Source organism: Lissotriton helveticus, chromosome 12, assembly GCF_964261635.1.
Source record: "Lissotriton helveticus chromosome 12, aLisHel1.1, whole genome shotgun sequence".
NCBI classification, from domain to species: Eukaryota; Metazoa; Chordata; class Amphibia; order Caudata; family Salamandridae; genus Lissotriton; species Lissotriton helveticus.
The window spans coordinates 405,945,078-405,960,391 of record NC_136073.1 but is presented as its reverse complement, the minus strand read 5'-3'; positions in this window follow the sequence as shown (position 1 = coordinate 405,960,391).

The following is a 15,314-nucleotide window of genomic DNA, read 5'->3' as shown; positions in this document are numbered from 1 at the left end:
AGATCTGTAAAGTACAGAGGGGATATGAGTACCTCTCGCCACTCCTCCACCTCATTGGCTGACATCACACATATATTGCCGCTCCTGCATTGCAAAAAGAGAATGGAAATGCAGAGAGAAACGGACTCTCTTTAAAGGATTTCCCTTCCCCTACAACGCTCACCTGGCATGACTTCATGCCGTAACTTCTCCACTAGTGAGAAGTGAGCAAAATGAGCTCGCGCACATCAGTGTACATGCTCTAACTGCACTCCAGAAAAAAAACGGACCGCCTGTGCCAGGGCATAAAATAGAGCCTGATAGGGACACGTTCCGAGGCCCCCTTTTAAAAACTGCCGGTGCTCAGCACCGGTGAGACCTGGCCCACTAAAAGCCCTGGGTAAAATGAAAAGTGTTAATAATGACCAGCATTTCAATGGTAAAGCATTTTACATTTTTAACGAGTTAAGAATTGTAGACATTTTGGGGGAAAAACACATGCTTTTTGCTGTTTCACACTGCATATTTCAATTTAAATATGTAATAAAACGATGTCACTCTTCTGCCATAATTTGTTTCTACTTCTGATACATAGTTGCTTACTTCCTAGTGAGTTTTAATTCCAATTTTAGATTTTACGCATAAACCGGTCACAAGCGCAAGAACAAGAAATCCATGTTGCTGGCATCCTTCAGCACAACACTGTCCAGGAATTGCCCACAGCCAAAACTGCAAATTCTGAACCGATTGTAATGAATCAAGCTTTACAATATGAAATGAATTGATCAATTTCTCATTTTACTGAATAAATAAGCTTGGAGGTGGGAACTGTCCTATAACCTCCTGCTAACCTTTTGCCTCATTATTTTCATCAAACCTAGAGCATACTTGTAAGAAATCATTGATTCAATTTTAGCTAATTATTTGCTAGGCCTGTGAAGCGTAACTGATTTTACAAGCATCCAGGGACCTTGTGACATCTACTGCAAATGAGCAAGTCTGAGCAGGCTTCCTGTCCGACCATCAGTACTTCTGGGGAGAGCTACACGCCAAACTTCACATATTAACGTATATATAGTGCATGCATGATCTTGGACATCCTCACCAGTACACTATATTACACCATCCCTAAATGTACTGTGAGACAAGGTCAAACCTGTGTTTGTTCATTTTGACTCACTTCATTCTGCATACAGTTATCTGAAGACCCGCTAACACAGGAAACACAATATTGTTTATAATTCGTCAATGCCAGCTATTGAAATCCCAATCATCAATTCAAAATATACATGCAGCAGGACTAATTTATTTATTTGCATGTTTATTTATTTGTTCGTTTTGTAAAGCAGAGGCAAGACCAGGCGGTAACAAAATGCTTTACAGAGGGAAACAAAATAAAATCCAAGAAGCCAGGAGAATTGCAGTAGTCACCAGAACATCCCATTACAATTTAGCATCAGATAAGGTGCATGCCACAATACTTAGTAAAAGAGATGCAGAAAGGAGTGATGATTAGTGTGCCGAGTAGAAATAAAGTATCCAGTTTGAGGATGATATGCACATTCACAGGTTCTGATCTTTAGGGGGCGCACCGATCTGGAGACCCAACTTCCTTCGATATGAGATGTCTGTTTATTGGAGTAACGTTGAAGTAGTAGATTCTTCAGGGCTTTTAAGATTGATTAATAGGAAGAGATTGTTCTGATATCAGGTGGAATTGACCTGTAGATTTAAGTTATAATCCTCGTTGGAGAGTGGAAAGTAAGTAGCCTGACTGCATCATAGCAAGCGTGTGTCCATGAGATTAATAAACTTTCTCAGCAAAGAATTATTATTTTTTATTGTATTTTATACATGAGTTTTCATAAAACTGAAGCTTGGCCTCGGGGACAACAGCATGATGTACTGTAGAAGTAACATTAGTTTGAGACCCCAAAGTAAAAACACCAGCACAGGGCAGTCACAATAAACAACGATTTCTAATGTAAATGTAAAGGAATTTTTTGAGAGGACTCAGCTCGGGACTGGAAACCAAAATCCATCTTGGAATTTTTTTTGAAACCCGCCCCACTTGGCAGGAGGCCATGACTAGAACAGGGTCAGGGTTGGCTTAAAACCAGGGCCGGATTTAGGGCAGTGCAACCAGTGCAGCTGCACTGGGCGCTGACCTCAAGTGGGGTCGTTGTGTTTTGCAATAACATATAATTGGAGAGATGAGGGGCACTTTTGCCCGGTGGTAGTGGGAGAATCCGAGGGGCAGTCATGAGGTGTAGGGGCGCCAAAAATAATATTCGCACCGGACGCCACCATTGCTAAAGCTGGCCCTGCTCACAACAGTCCATCGTCCAATAAAACCTGCCCCCTTGCTTGCAACTTACAGGCCATATGTGAACATGGCAGAGCGGTCATTCTGGCCCTGAGTGGATTTAAGGAAGATGTGGCATAAGTGCTCTGCAAAACTTAGAGGAGAATAACCCATCCAGCAATATATAAAAAGCTAATGTCGGTTTAGAGTAGGTGATAGTTTCCAGATGAGGGGGTGCATGATGGTGTAAGATAATTATTTGGAGTCTTTCCTGAAAATTGTAAGAGACCATTAAGCAGAATTTGTTTCTAGTTCCAGGTGCTAGGAGTATGAAAGTGCAGATTATCAGTGGCTGGAGTCTTAACTCCAGTCTTCTGGAATCGTCTCTCTCTGTGACTTTGCTCTCTAACAAACATTTTTTCTTCAGAAGTATTAAAAGCTTCTCTTTCTAGTCTCAGTCCACTAAACCACAACACCAAGAGCAATTCAGGTACAGTTCACTCTGCAAAGAAGTGTTCTAGAATGTTCTATTAGGCTTTGCTACATAAAGTGCATGGTCTTGATTTTGTCCAAGGGAGGAATAAGATATCCCTGATGACAGAGACTGCTGGTGATTTCGCAGGCATACATATCAATAATAAAATAAACCAGGCATTGGCTGGTGGGCGGAATTTGCATAATCGCATTACGCAAATCTCCGCGATACGGTAAAAAATCTCTGCGAACACGCAGAAATTCCGCGAACACGTGGAATTGCTTGTTCGCAATGCTTTTTTCCTGTTCGCAATTGCTATTTGCCTGCTCGGGGGGAAATATCTCGCGAACGCGCATTTTGAGAACGCGAACAAGCAAAAAATGTCACAGATGCCTGTAACGCAGAACTTTGGGCAATTTTGCGTTCTCCGCGGAACGCGAAATTACCCATATTCCTCAAATTCCACGAGCGAAACGGAATTTACCACCCAGGCCTACAAAAGATACTAGTTCAGAGTTTTTGTAATAGTGAATAGTGAATTTGTCACCATGAAGCACTGATTTGTGTATGGTCTTAGAACAATGCAAAATAGGAATGTGGCTGTTGCTGCAAATGTTATATTTTTCACATGTAGTGTCTGGGGGTAGTCAATGATTGCAGTTTTCTTAGAGTGACATGTCATTTCTGGCCTTTTAATGTTGTTATGTCTAGTGAAATAGGTCTACCTGTAACACTCAGACCTGAAACCATGTACTGCACCAATAGTGTAGATTTCCGGTGTTGGTAGCTTGCTCAGGAACATGCAGTATTCTTCTCCAGATACAAACTATGGCAGAAGAAAACTGCTGTCACCTACTCCTGTGTGGGTAGTAGGAAGGTTTAGGTTTATCAAGGCATCTGTGGATATTTTTAGGGAAGCTATATTTGTTTTGATGTACTCGGGTATCCACACTTACTGTGATTTTCGACCAGCATCTTGAATATAACAGAAAGGCCACATTAACCTATAGCAGCACCTATGCTTTTATGACTCTTAGCTGTCGAACAAAGATGAACTGTGCTTTTATGACTCTTAGCTGTCGAATAAAGTATCTTTTGACTTGACTATAGCAGCACCTATATCTCTACCGGAAAGCACAACAAGCATGATGAGCACAACCTAGTAAGTTCTGGGCTAGTGTGTGGGGTCTCCTCGATGCAGCTGGGCTGCCCTGATCCTGTAGGTGAGTTGCGGATGATGTCAATGATGTCTTGGAGGGCTTGGGTGTCGATGCTGGGGGTGTCCTCCTCATCATCAGAGAATAGTGGCTGGGATTGCTCTGCAGGAGTTGTTGACGGTGCTCATGCAATGTGAAGGGGAGATGGTGTATTACAATGTGTTCACATGTAAGTAGCAGCATGGCATTGTACATTGTGACAGTCTGTAGATCAGGACCATGACCCAGAGTCATTGTGGGTGTGCACTGTGCTCTACTTTATTGTGCATGTGTGCCATTGTGGCCATCTCCACCCATCCCCCCAGTCACTTACCCTGTTGCGGTTGTGTTGTGTCCTGTCGAGCAGTGTCCGGGCCCCCGACTCCGGTCACAGTCTCCACACTGATGACTGTCGATACCAGCTCCTCCATGTCATCCAGCATGAGCTGTGGTGCTGGGCTCTCACCTCCTGTCTGCATTGCTGCCTTCTGGTTGGCTGCGAGTTTTTCTTTGGTCTTACGCTTGATGTCAATCCATCACCTCTTGGCCTCGTCCCCTGACCTCTTGTGCTCTCCGACGGCATTCACCTTGTCCATGAAGTTCCACCACATTCCATTTTTGGTGCCCAAAGACATGTTGGAGGTGGCAAACAGTTGTTGATGCTGTTCCCTCCCCTCCGTAACTAGGATCCTATTTTCCTGTGGACTGAACTTCGTCTTCCTCTTCCTCTTCCTTTTGTCCTTGACCTTCCCTGTCCCTGAGGTCCCAGGCTGGTCATCCTGGGTGCTTGTGGGGTTGCGCTCATCATCTATGCCTTCTCCGGCTGCCTCCATGGTGCTTGGGTGTTGGTCAGTTTGTGTTTCAGTGTTTTGTCTACTTTTATAGTGATTTTTTCCCGCCTGCCATGTGTGTTTTGCAGGTCTGGCACTGCTTATCACTGATTTCCTCATCGCGCTTTGGCCAATCGCATGTTTTTTCGTGTTGAGGTTTGTGTTTTTATCTTTGTAGAGGTGGTTGTAGTGTGGACATTGGCCGTGGTTTCAGCGGACTATCGCATGGTACTGCCATGTTGTGAATTCCACGTTGACAAGGGGTTATTTTCCCATGATAGGCTGCGATGTGTAAAGTTGCGTTAGCATTTTTTGGTGATGTTTAGCACACGTTCTTATGTATTTATATCCCACAGTGCCTTCAACCCTGGGTTTTAATGTGTGGTATTCAACAGAAAAGATAGTATAAACAACTTTCCATCCATTTTCTGTGGTATCGCCCTGCCTTGTTCTCTTCAAATGAACAATACATTTGTTAACTGTTATTTAGCCCTTCTCTTATATTGCCCTCTGAGCTCTATATAGTGTATCACTGTTGCGCTAGAACAAGATCCTTTCCTCAGTTGAATTTATGCAATTAAATGGCCACAAACTAGTGTAAGACAGAAAGGGGCAGCTCACACTGGCATAGTCCATGCATATGATCACAATGGAAACCAGAAGCTACTAAGCTGCTACACAAAATACTATTGAAGCGGGATATCTATAATTTGTGTTAAAAGTTGTGTCATTAAAAGTGTCAACCAAGCATGTACCAAAGCTGTCACCTCCGGCGGTGCCACTGCGTGTCACACAATATCGTCTCGCTTCACTCGGTCATTCGGTAAATAACTAATATCACCCAGTGCACCACAAGGTGAGCTGGAAAGCAGTGCATTTTTAGTTTGTGTGTGGAGGTTCTGCACAGCTGATGTCTACCAGGAGTTTTGCCGTCTTGCAAGGACATCAACAATAGCCCCAAAAGATTTAATTTGTGCTTTGGGGTAGGCTACTAGGGGTTCTCTGTCACTGCTCGACATAAAAGTCACCACCTAGCCAAGTCCACCTCCTTCTCGCCTCCTCTCTCACAAGAGGAACATATTTTTTTAATTGGCAGGTTTGTTGTACACAAGTCACAGCCATTCCCTCTCGACACCTGATAACAAGGAAGCCCTGTCATCTCTACCTTTCTGTGTATCATCAGTGAGATAAAGCAAAGCCAATAGCAAAGAAGAGGATTCTGCATCTATCACACACCTAACCTACATTACATAGAAGAACATACCACACACTGCAGCACAATGGAAAGAAAAATCACAAGCAAAGTTTCTAAAGTACTTCAGAACCTTTCCATAATGATACGATCAACTGTGCCAATACAGGAGAAGACCAAATATGTAAAAATTAATGCAACCTTCTACTACAGTGGTTCATTTTGACATCTGTGGATGTCCACTTAATCATTACTGGAATACAAGGACTCCCACTGAATCCTTTTCGGGATCCAATGGGCCCTAGGACTAATTACTGGAAGCTGAGGACCACCACCTAAGCAATATCAATGATTTCATCCACAAAGCAATAACCACATACAAAGAAACATGCATCGTTAAACAAATTCGCACATGGTATGAATAAATATTTTATTTAATTCGCAAATAAATACAAAAAAATAAAATGTAATTTTAATGGGAGGGTTGGAGATATTCAAATTTCAATTGAGGCCACCCCTCAGCCATACTATATTCTGTTTTATGCTCTTGTACTGCTTCCACGAATCAATCTGAGGATACCAACCACATTTGTACCCTCCAGTTTCAAAATCTTTCATATTTCCAGAACATTTTACAATGTTCCGTTTTTAATTCTGCTTCTTTTTTTTCGACACTTTATTAAACTGCTATTATTTAATGTTCTTAGCAGATGCTGACCCCTTAAGAAGGCATCTCGCACCCCCAGCGTTCCCAGTACCACAGCTTAAGAAGCACTGGTGTATTGTATAGTACAGTACAGTCAACTGTGCTAGGCCAAGATCCCTATCACCTTTAGAAATGTGAACACATTACCCACAAATAAAAAGCACATTTCAAAACGAGGTGGCTGATATAAGTTGTCCATCAGACTGATTATCGTAATGGTTAATTAAAAATGTTTAAGTTTCCCGTCACTAAACCTGAGCTTTTTTATCCAGCAAACTTTTGATTTTCCGTGATGTTTGGCAATGCTCAGCACTTACCACAACTTAGACACATCTCCTCTTAGTCAGACCTATTGAGTATATTTATTGTAGTGAGAAAATACATACAGTTTGCTGTGCTTGCAGTGTCCACGTTTTTTCCTAAACACTATCATCTGGTTACCTTAAATGTACTGCATGATCAGTCCTTATCAAGAAATATTTAAAAGTGAAGTAATTTTTGTTAAGAATCCTGCAACGAATTTTCAAGTGAGCTGCTATTGAAATTCAGTGCGAGTTACACTTCAGTTCATCACAGACACCTCTCTCCAAAGGTGTTTGTCTCAGTGGGGATTCTCCTTTCTCCAGCAGAGGTGTGTGCATGTCTACACGCAGGCGGGGAAAGCCTTAAGAGGGAAAAATCAAGCCAATACGAACATAAGCATTTTTCGCTCCTGAATGTGAAAGATTTATTTTGTGAATATATGCATGAAAGAAAGGCTAATCAGTAGTTTCTTAACCACACCTGTGAACTCACAGACAGCCAAAGCATTATATAGCACAATTAACACTTGAAAACCACCATTGGATCAATTTGGCCTGTCCACCTCTACCTTTTTCAAATATTGTAGACCCTACATAGCCTCCTTTCACAGTATTAATACTTCTCTTTGTATGTGGAAAGTCAGCCTTATTTTTAGGTCTCGCCAACTAGAAAGTGCAAGCTGTTTGCAAAAGATCTATAAACAGCTAACTGAGGGGTTACAGCCCACCCTTTGCTTCCCATTGGTTGGCATTACTTTCATTCTCATTTTCTTGATTCTTACTTGACGGCTACTCTTGACCATGTGTATCTATCCCTCCTCAGGAGTATAGCCTTTTTACATGTGTCCTTCTAAGGGTCACGTTCAGGGAACAACTTTTTTTCTCTTTGCTTAAGCACTCCACAAGACTGCATGTGTTTTCCAACTTTCTCCCTCAAGTTCTTATCTCCACCTAGGCCTTTTTGCTCTTTCTGGCCGGAGTGCTTCTTCCCCCACCGCTCCATGTTACTCTCATACCTGTTTTCTTTTCTTCCCACCCTCCATGTTGCTTCCCCTAACCTCTGTGTTGCTTCCACTTGGACACCAGCCCTTCATGTTCCTTTCAACCTACACCAGTGCCGGACTGGCTATTGCAGGCACCGCCGTTTCCCTGGTAGCCGAAGGGGTGGGGTCCGGTTTTGCAGCCGCGGGGTCCTGTTTTGTCACTGATGGCCCCGTGTAACAAAATAAAAGTGGCAGTGGTGTGAGCCACTAGAGCTTCTCAGTACCACAAATCCACCCCCCGGCCGGTCAAGTGGAATTGCCAGGGCTGGTTTCTCTCTCCAGACCGGCCATTCCCCACACCCTCTCCATGTTGAATCCCCAACTTGTGTTTGAAAAAACAAAACGCTTTTGAGCTACTTTTTATTTTATTTATAGATCCTAGATTTATTGGTAAATAACATTTTACAAAGTAGTGTGAAAGCGAGACCTAAAAAAGATCCCCTTTTTTCCCTACTCTGTCCCAAACCCTGACCTTGCCGAAGCCCTGAAGTCTCTCAGAAATGTTCCTTTGTAGTGTAAGTGTCCCCTTAGAACTAGGGATGATTGTGTGAAAGTGCCTCATGGAAAGGGTGTAGGAGGGAGGCAGACTCCATGAAGGCCTGCAACAGAAATAGGATGCGGATTGTCAATATAAACCATTCAGTGAGCACATGATACAAAGAGCACCATTTCAAGGTGCTTGAATACCAAATATCATTATAATCCAACTCAATAGTACTTACCTTATGAACCTAAAGAGCATGAAAGGGGACCAAGCTATGCTGTTATTCCAACCAAGACCAATAGGATGCTAATAGGTTTCCACAACATTTGCCCAACCCACTGAGCTATCTTACCAGTTCATTGAAAAGCTCATAGAAAAGCCTCCCAAACTGGTTGTGAACTAGACACTAGACCCCAGGTTGGTGAAAAAACATATTTTGTCCAAGATGAAAGAGCAGCTTGGGATTAACAACAGGAGGCCACTACAGCTAAGTGGAAAGCCTTGCTTCCTAGGTCCCCGCAGTAGGAAGGAAAGGTAGGATGGGTGTGAGGTCTGAACAGGTTAAATACCAAGAGCTGGATATTCATATTATAACACAAATCCCAGTATAGCACATCCCACAAACCAAGTGTCGCTGGACCCTCACATATTAGGTGTTAATAGTCCAGGGGTTATTTTAAAAACTTCAAGAGGAAGAAAAGTCGAGTCTGCCCTGCCATCTTTTGGATCAGTGATGCCCAATCAGTGACCTTATTTGATACTTTAAGGTTGGTAAACAGCATGTTGAAGGCTTCAGGAAGACAGGCAAATACCGGCTTGCACTGTCAGAAATATCACCAGCAGTACACGGAGGGATGAGTGTTTACTGTAGAACTACTGATGCATCATCATTTAAAGTATATTGTGCCAAGAAAAGGAAGCCCTGCTTGGGATAATGTGCCAGGCACTTAAGGTACAATTGCTGTGTGGTGTCATTTCCTGTGAACACAACCTTTAAATATTGTGGCCTTCCTTGAACCTAAAGGTTTTTGTGCTCAGCAATGGATGACATTTCCAGTCCCTGATGCCTCCTCTGAAGTAGTATCCAGAACTGCAGAGGCCTCCTCTGAAGTAGGGCATCCAGAACTTCAGAGGCATAATCTGAAGTATTTTGTCCAGCATTGGAGGCCTCATCTGGAGTATTGTATGCGGTGCTAGATGCCTCGTCTGGAGTATTGTGTGCAGCACTGCAGGTTTCGTTTGAAGTAGTGTATCAAGCAGTGGAGGAGCCACCTGGAGTAATGTTTCCAAATCTGACAGCCTCACTCTCCAGGCGTCCAATCCTAAAGTACTGGGTTCGGTACTGGAGGCTTTGTTTAAAGTTTGTGTAGAACTCTGGAGAGATTAGTTATTTTCTGTCAGTTTCAACCTGGAGTACTGGATCCATTCCTAAAGTCCCTTATCTGAAGTAGTGTGCCCACCGTTGCAGGCCTCATATAAAGTAGTGTGCCTAGTACTGCTGATTTAAGCTGTAGCATTGTATCCATTTCTGACAACCCCACTCTGCAATATTGGGTCCTATTCTGAAGGCCTTGGTTAGAGAATTGTGCCCAGCACGGGGGCCTTCTTTGAAGCATTGTGTCCAGCACTGGAGGCCTCATATGGAGTATTTTGTGTCCAAATTAGAGTTCACATCTACAGGTTTCTGTCCATCCTAGAGACTGTTATAGTGTTAACGTGTTGCGCCTTAATACAACTAATTTATTGTTTCATTTTCTCCTCAACCCAGATTACCACTAATCATCATACCAAATCTCTTTGGTCCTCTGATGGATCTTGTTCTGTGCTGAAAGGGGCTGGAAAATTTAGGGAATGAGCAATCATCGAACGAGGACGAGGAATAAGATAAATGCGTACGTACAATATTATGAACAATCTCCTCAAGTAATCCCACCTCCATGTCAAATAACCAACCAAATCAGATTGAACTGAGCTACAACCAAATAATGAGTGAGAATCAGCAGAGTAATTTATCTCAGTTTGTAATTTTTGTTTAAGATTCAAATGAAATAACATACAGCCTAAAGTCAAATTAGTTCAGGTTTAATCAGCATTTGCAAACCCTGCGAGATTCAAATATGGAAAGCAATCTACAGCAGCCGAGAAAGATATTCACCGAAAGAAAGTTCATTAGCAGAGAAATTCAGTTGCATCTCATACCAATCCTTTGGGAAAGTTCAGTAAATTCCAAACGACCAGTTCCAGTTCATGGAGAGAATCATTTGCCTCTGTCCGCACTGCAGTGTCAATGCCGCAGCTGTTTGACAGTGAAACTCTTTCAGCCGAAAAGGTTTCACCACACTAGCATACCATCTGGCAGAAGAATGCAGTATTTTGTCACCATTTGTGTTGTTTCTGGAAGTCCTTATTGTCCGTGTCTGTATCGCAAGAAGGGTAAAGGTGAGATAGAGCAAGAGCATACGAGAGAGCATCATCAGTTTAAAATGTAGGCAATTATACTCCATCAGTTACGGTTTATACCCCTTGGCATCACCAAATTTGTCGGACCACCCTGTCTCATTGGTCACTCTCGATAGGATGAGATGATGTCGTAAGTAAAAGTGTACAGATCCGGAAGAATTAAGTAATCAGTACTTGTAATTTCCTTAGAGCCTTTGTAGCTCAATCATACAATCATTTGTTACATTTAGAGAGTAGGCAATGTTATGCTCTCATCCTTTGTCTGTCCATTCTCAAGCATTTTGTTTCAGAAGTAACACTTTTGTTGCAAGTCTAGTCAAGTAAGCTACAAGCTTCAAAGAAGGCGTTTGAGAGATAGAACGCAAGTAGTAGCTTCATGAAAAGTTCCCATAGGCTTTAGACTATTCAGTTCATAAGTTCATGTTAGGAAAAGTAGCAAAATCAAGGCCTTCATGAAAAATAGCTTGTACACAATAAAATTGTGTTAAACTATGAATCTCGCATTAGGTAGAAAAAGGCATTAGTTCTTCAATTACGCATACTAATATTAATTCAATATGAATTGCAATTATTTCATGGAAGTACAGGGTACTCATAATTATTTTTTAATAAGTCACCATCAGTTCACACATAATTTTGTATGTCTCTTTTGCACTTTATGGTATAACAGCAATACAAGGTTTAAAGGCACATCAATGATAAACTTTACGAAAGGAAGTTAATATAACTGTGTGTACCACCTACTCTTTCTGTCATTGTCAGTGCTCAGGTTATACATTTTAATATTGCTATCCATTTTCAAACACATGAAACATGCGATTTTCACATAAGAGTTTTTTAGGTTTTCATTTATTTATCACGTTTATCTGAACACAAAAACACATGCTGCTAAAATATCAGATTTCACATCTACTTATTGACTGTTATGTGTTGTTGTGTTCAAAAAGTATTATACATGAGTGTTAAAAGCCTATTGTGGAGGTAAGGTGCCAAGGAGTCATATACCCTTGTGCGGTGTCTCGCACCCAACTTCTCTGTCACAAGTACCTGACAGCGACTGCTAAGCTGTTCGTACTGTAAAAGAATCAACTTTTGAAACAAACAAACTAACTTACAGCATACCAAGAGCCTACAACAACCAGCTGCATGCCCAAACAGTCTCTGTAGAACAAGTTGTGGATTGGGGGTGCTGTAGGAAAGAGTATGTATGATGAAAAGAAGAGAGAATGCCTGGCGGCGGGCAGAAGATCCACATACATGACTGTCCAGGCTTTCTATGAACTGCCCATTCCAGGGAGAAGTATGGGGACAACACCTGAGCTGGGGGGAAGGATTTGATCCAGTCTTCAAGGAAGGCAAACATGATGTCAGTTTTCTCTGCCCCTTCCGGGAGTCCTATCACACATATGTTATTACACCATGCCCGTTCTTCGGCATCTTCTGCCTTGTTCTCCAGATGCTGCACCCATTCAATGAGGTCTCTGCTGCATTTCACCTGGCTGTCCAGCTGTGGCTTGAGGTCAGTGATAAAGTGTTCTGTGTTCGTTATTTGGATAGCCAGTGCCCACTGGTTGTCGCTCAACGGTCTGAGTTCTACACAAAGTTCCCCAATCTTAGTTTCCAGCAAAGACCAAGAGGTTTCTATGACATGCAGGATGGCATCAAGTTTATTGGTAGGGTTCTGGGAGTGAGTTAGTTGGGCTTGCTCAGGCGCAGACTATTTCAGCAGCAGTGGAGCAGGGGATGGCAGCATTGAATGTCCCTTGCTGGCTTTTGGTGACCCATCACAGGTAAGGGTCGCGGTACCCAGGTATGAAGGTGAAAGTGGGCAATTGGTGCAGGGGAGGTGAATGCTCATTGCCACTCAGGCGAACGCCCTTGGGCGGGGGGATGATGGGCAGGGAGGGGAGAAAGTCAATGATGATGTATCCAGGCCAGGATCCCGGTGGTGGGTCCTCATTTGCCATTTGTCAATGGAGGTTGGGAGTCTTTCTCTTATTTGGGAATACATTTCTGATGCTGGAACTGTTCCCTGCCCCAACACCCAGCCCCACCACTCTACCCGTCAGTGTATTCCAGGGAAGGTTCACGAGTCTACCTCAACCCAGGGATGACCCGGGGTGCCAACTCATGGATGTGGTCCTAGGGCAATACGCAATGGACTCCCAAAAATATTGTGGCAGTCACTGGCTCATCTTCCTCGCAGAAAGTACTAGAGCTCCCTGACTGGGCCCCAAGGAGCCAATTCCAACCTTTCTGGGTTGAGCCTGCATAGGTCACTCGGCACAAGCTATGGTATCCCGGCCCGGTTCAGGACCAGGAGGAAGGGGAAGGTGCTGCAGAGGACTCTTCTACAGGGGAGTATCTTGGGCTGCCACCCCAAAAGTGGCCTTGCCACGCTGTCATTCCCCTCCCCTACTTTTGCCACCTACAGTGAAGGCGGACAGGCGCAGTGTACAATGGAGCTCTCCTCGGTCGTAGGCCTAATGCTGTCGCATCGGGCCCTCCTGGCCATTTCAGCTTCAAGAAGAAACTGGCAGGCACTTTCCTTTCCAGTCCTTGAGGAGCACCACGGCATCTCGCCAATGTGCCGCCGGGGGGGCGCTGTCTGATCAGACTGAGATTGTTGTCTGAACGACCACCCCACTCCTCTCATCATGGGGGCACTGAAGCCGATGGAGACCTAAGGAGTGTGCAGCACTGGCCGTAACCTATGGCCTACCAGTAGCACCAGACTCTCCTGCTTAGAATCTGTAGGGAGGGAGAGCAGCTGTTGCTGTGCCCCCACTGCATCGCACATGCTTCCCTGCTGCAATGTCGGGATTTAAGTCCAGGTTAGAAGGATACATTTAGATTTTCCTGCCCGCCAGCCTGGAGCTTTGTCAAAGGCCATCCACCATTTTTGACGGCTTGGCAACTCCCTCCGTGGCAGAACCTCCTTAGTGTGTGCTATTTTCTATTTTGCTGTGAAATTGAGGAGCTTCTATTTTTATGGCATGCACTAAGCTGGACAGGGAGCTATTGTGTCTGTTGTTTTATTATTGAGTTTTGAGTCTCTGGACCTACACATTACCTCCGTTATTATTCTTTGACCAGTTTCCCTTAATACCCTGAAAGTCAAATGCAGATGTGGTGCACTTCACCCAGTTTGCATAGCCATAGTAGGGCATACTTCAGGACACAAACGGCAAATAACCTCAATCCTCACCACCCGATAGCACCATGCCTGCCCTGTGGCACCCTGACTGGGGTCTGATAATCCCATTTTGAAGTCAACCCAAAACGTGAAAGCTGGAGGAAACAAGACAACTGTAGCAGGTGAGGAGCTCTGAAAAAGAAGAGTCAATGCTCTGGCTGGGTTTACTATTATGAAGGATAAGGCCATATTGTGAATAAGGGCAAAGAGATAATTTATATTCTGCATTATTCAATTGGTATTAGGTATGACCACTGCACTTTGCAAACTATATTGTTGAAAACACCGAGGTAGTGAGGCTACAATTTCATTTAAATCTTTTTTTCAATTTAAAGACATCTCAAACTATTTATTCACCCATATTCAAATCTTCTAACAACCAGGAAGCAATCACTTATTTTATATTTTCCAACAATTAAATGTCCCCAAATATCCGGTTGATGCTCTCCATTTCCTGGGATGATTACGGCTGGTCTCTACTCCTCACACCGATCAAGACATATATTAGGTGTGAGTGAACGTTGGTTTACTTACGTGCTCTTCATTTGTCACCGGTTCTTGCCAATATAATTCTCCCTCACTAACAGTTATCTCTCCGCTTGAATGTGGGGGCTGGGTCCTGGGTGTTAGGGAGGAAACTCTGGCTAAGCTGCCTGCTTCTCGCATGAGAGTAATGCGTCCTGATTGCACTAACCCAGCCACTGCTCTTGCCCCTTATTCTATCTAAGGTTCAGGCCCAATGATTTGCCGCTGGCCGCGCGACGCGAAGGGGAGCTAAGCGAGACAGCATCTTAGTCCCACATTCCGCGCGAGCAAAACGGTGCACGTCAGCTCCTGGCCGCCCCCTTTCATGCGCGTCCAATGGGCGCAGGTCACCAGGTGGGAGGGGCGGCCCTTAAGGGGTTTAAAGTTAGCGCGGCAGCGAGGCTCGGTCTTTCCTGCCGTCGCGTTCCTGGCTGCTCTGCGCTGTTGCTCGCCGCACTCCGTTCATTGATTCTCCCTCGGCTGTGCACTGTTGCTCGCCGCACCCCGTTCATTGATTCTCCGTCGGCTGTGGGCTGGAGCTCGCCGCACCCTGCCCGTGCACGCTCCCTCGTCTGATCCTTTAGAAGCAATTTTTAATTGTTATCTAAGTATTGGCCCCGC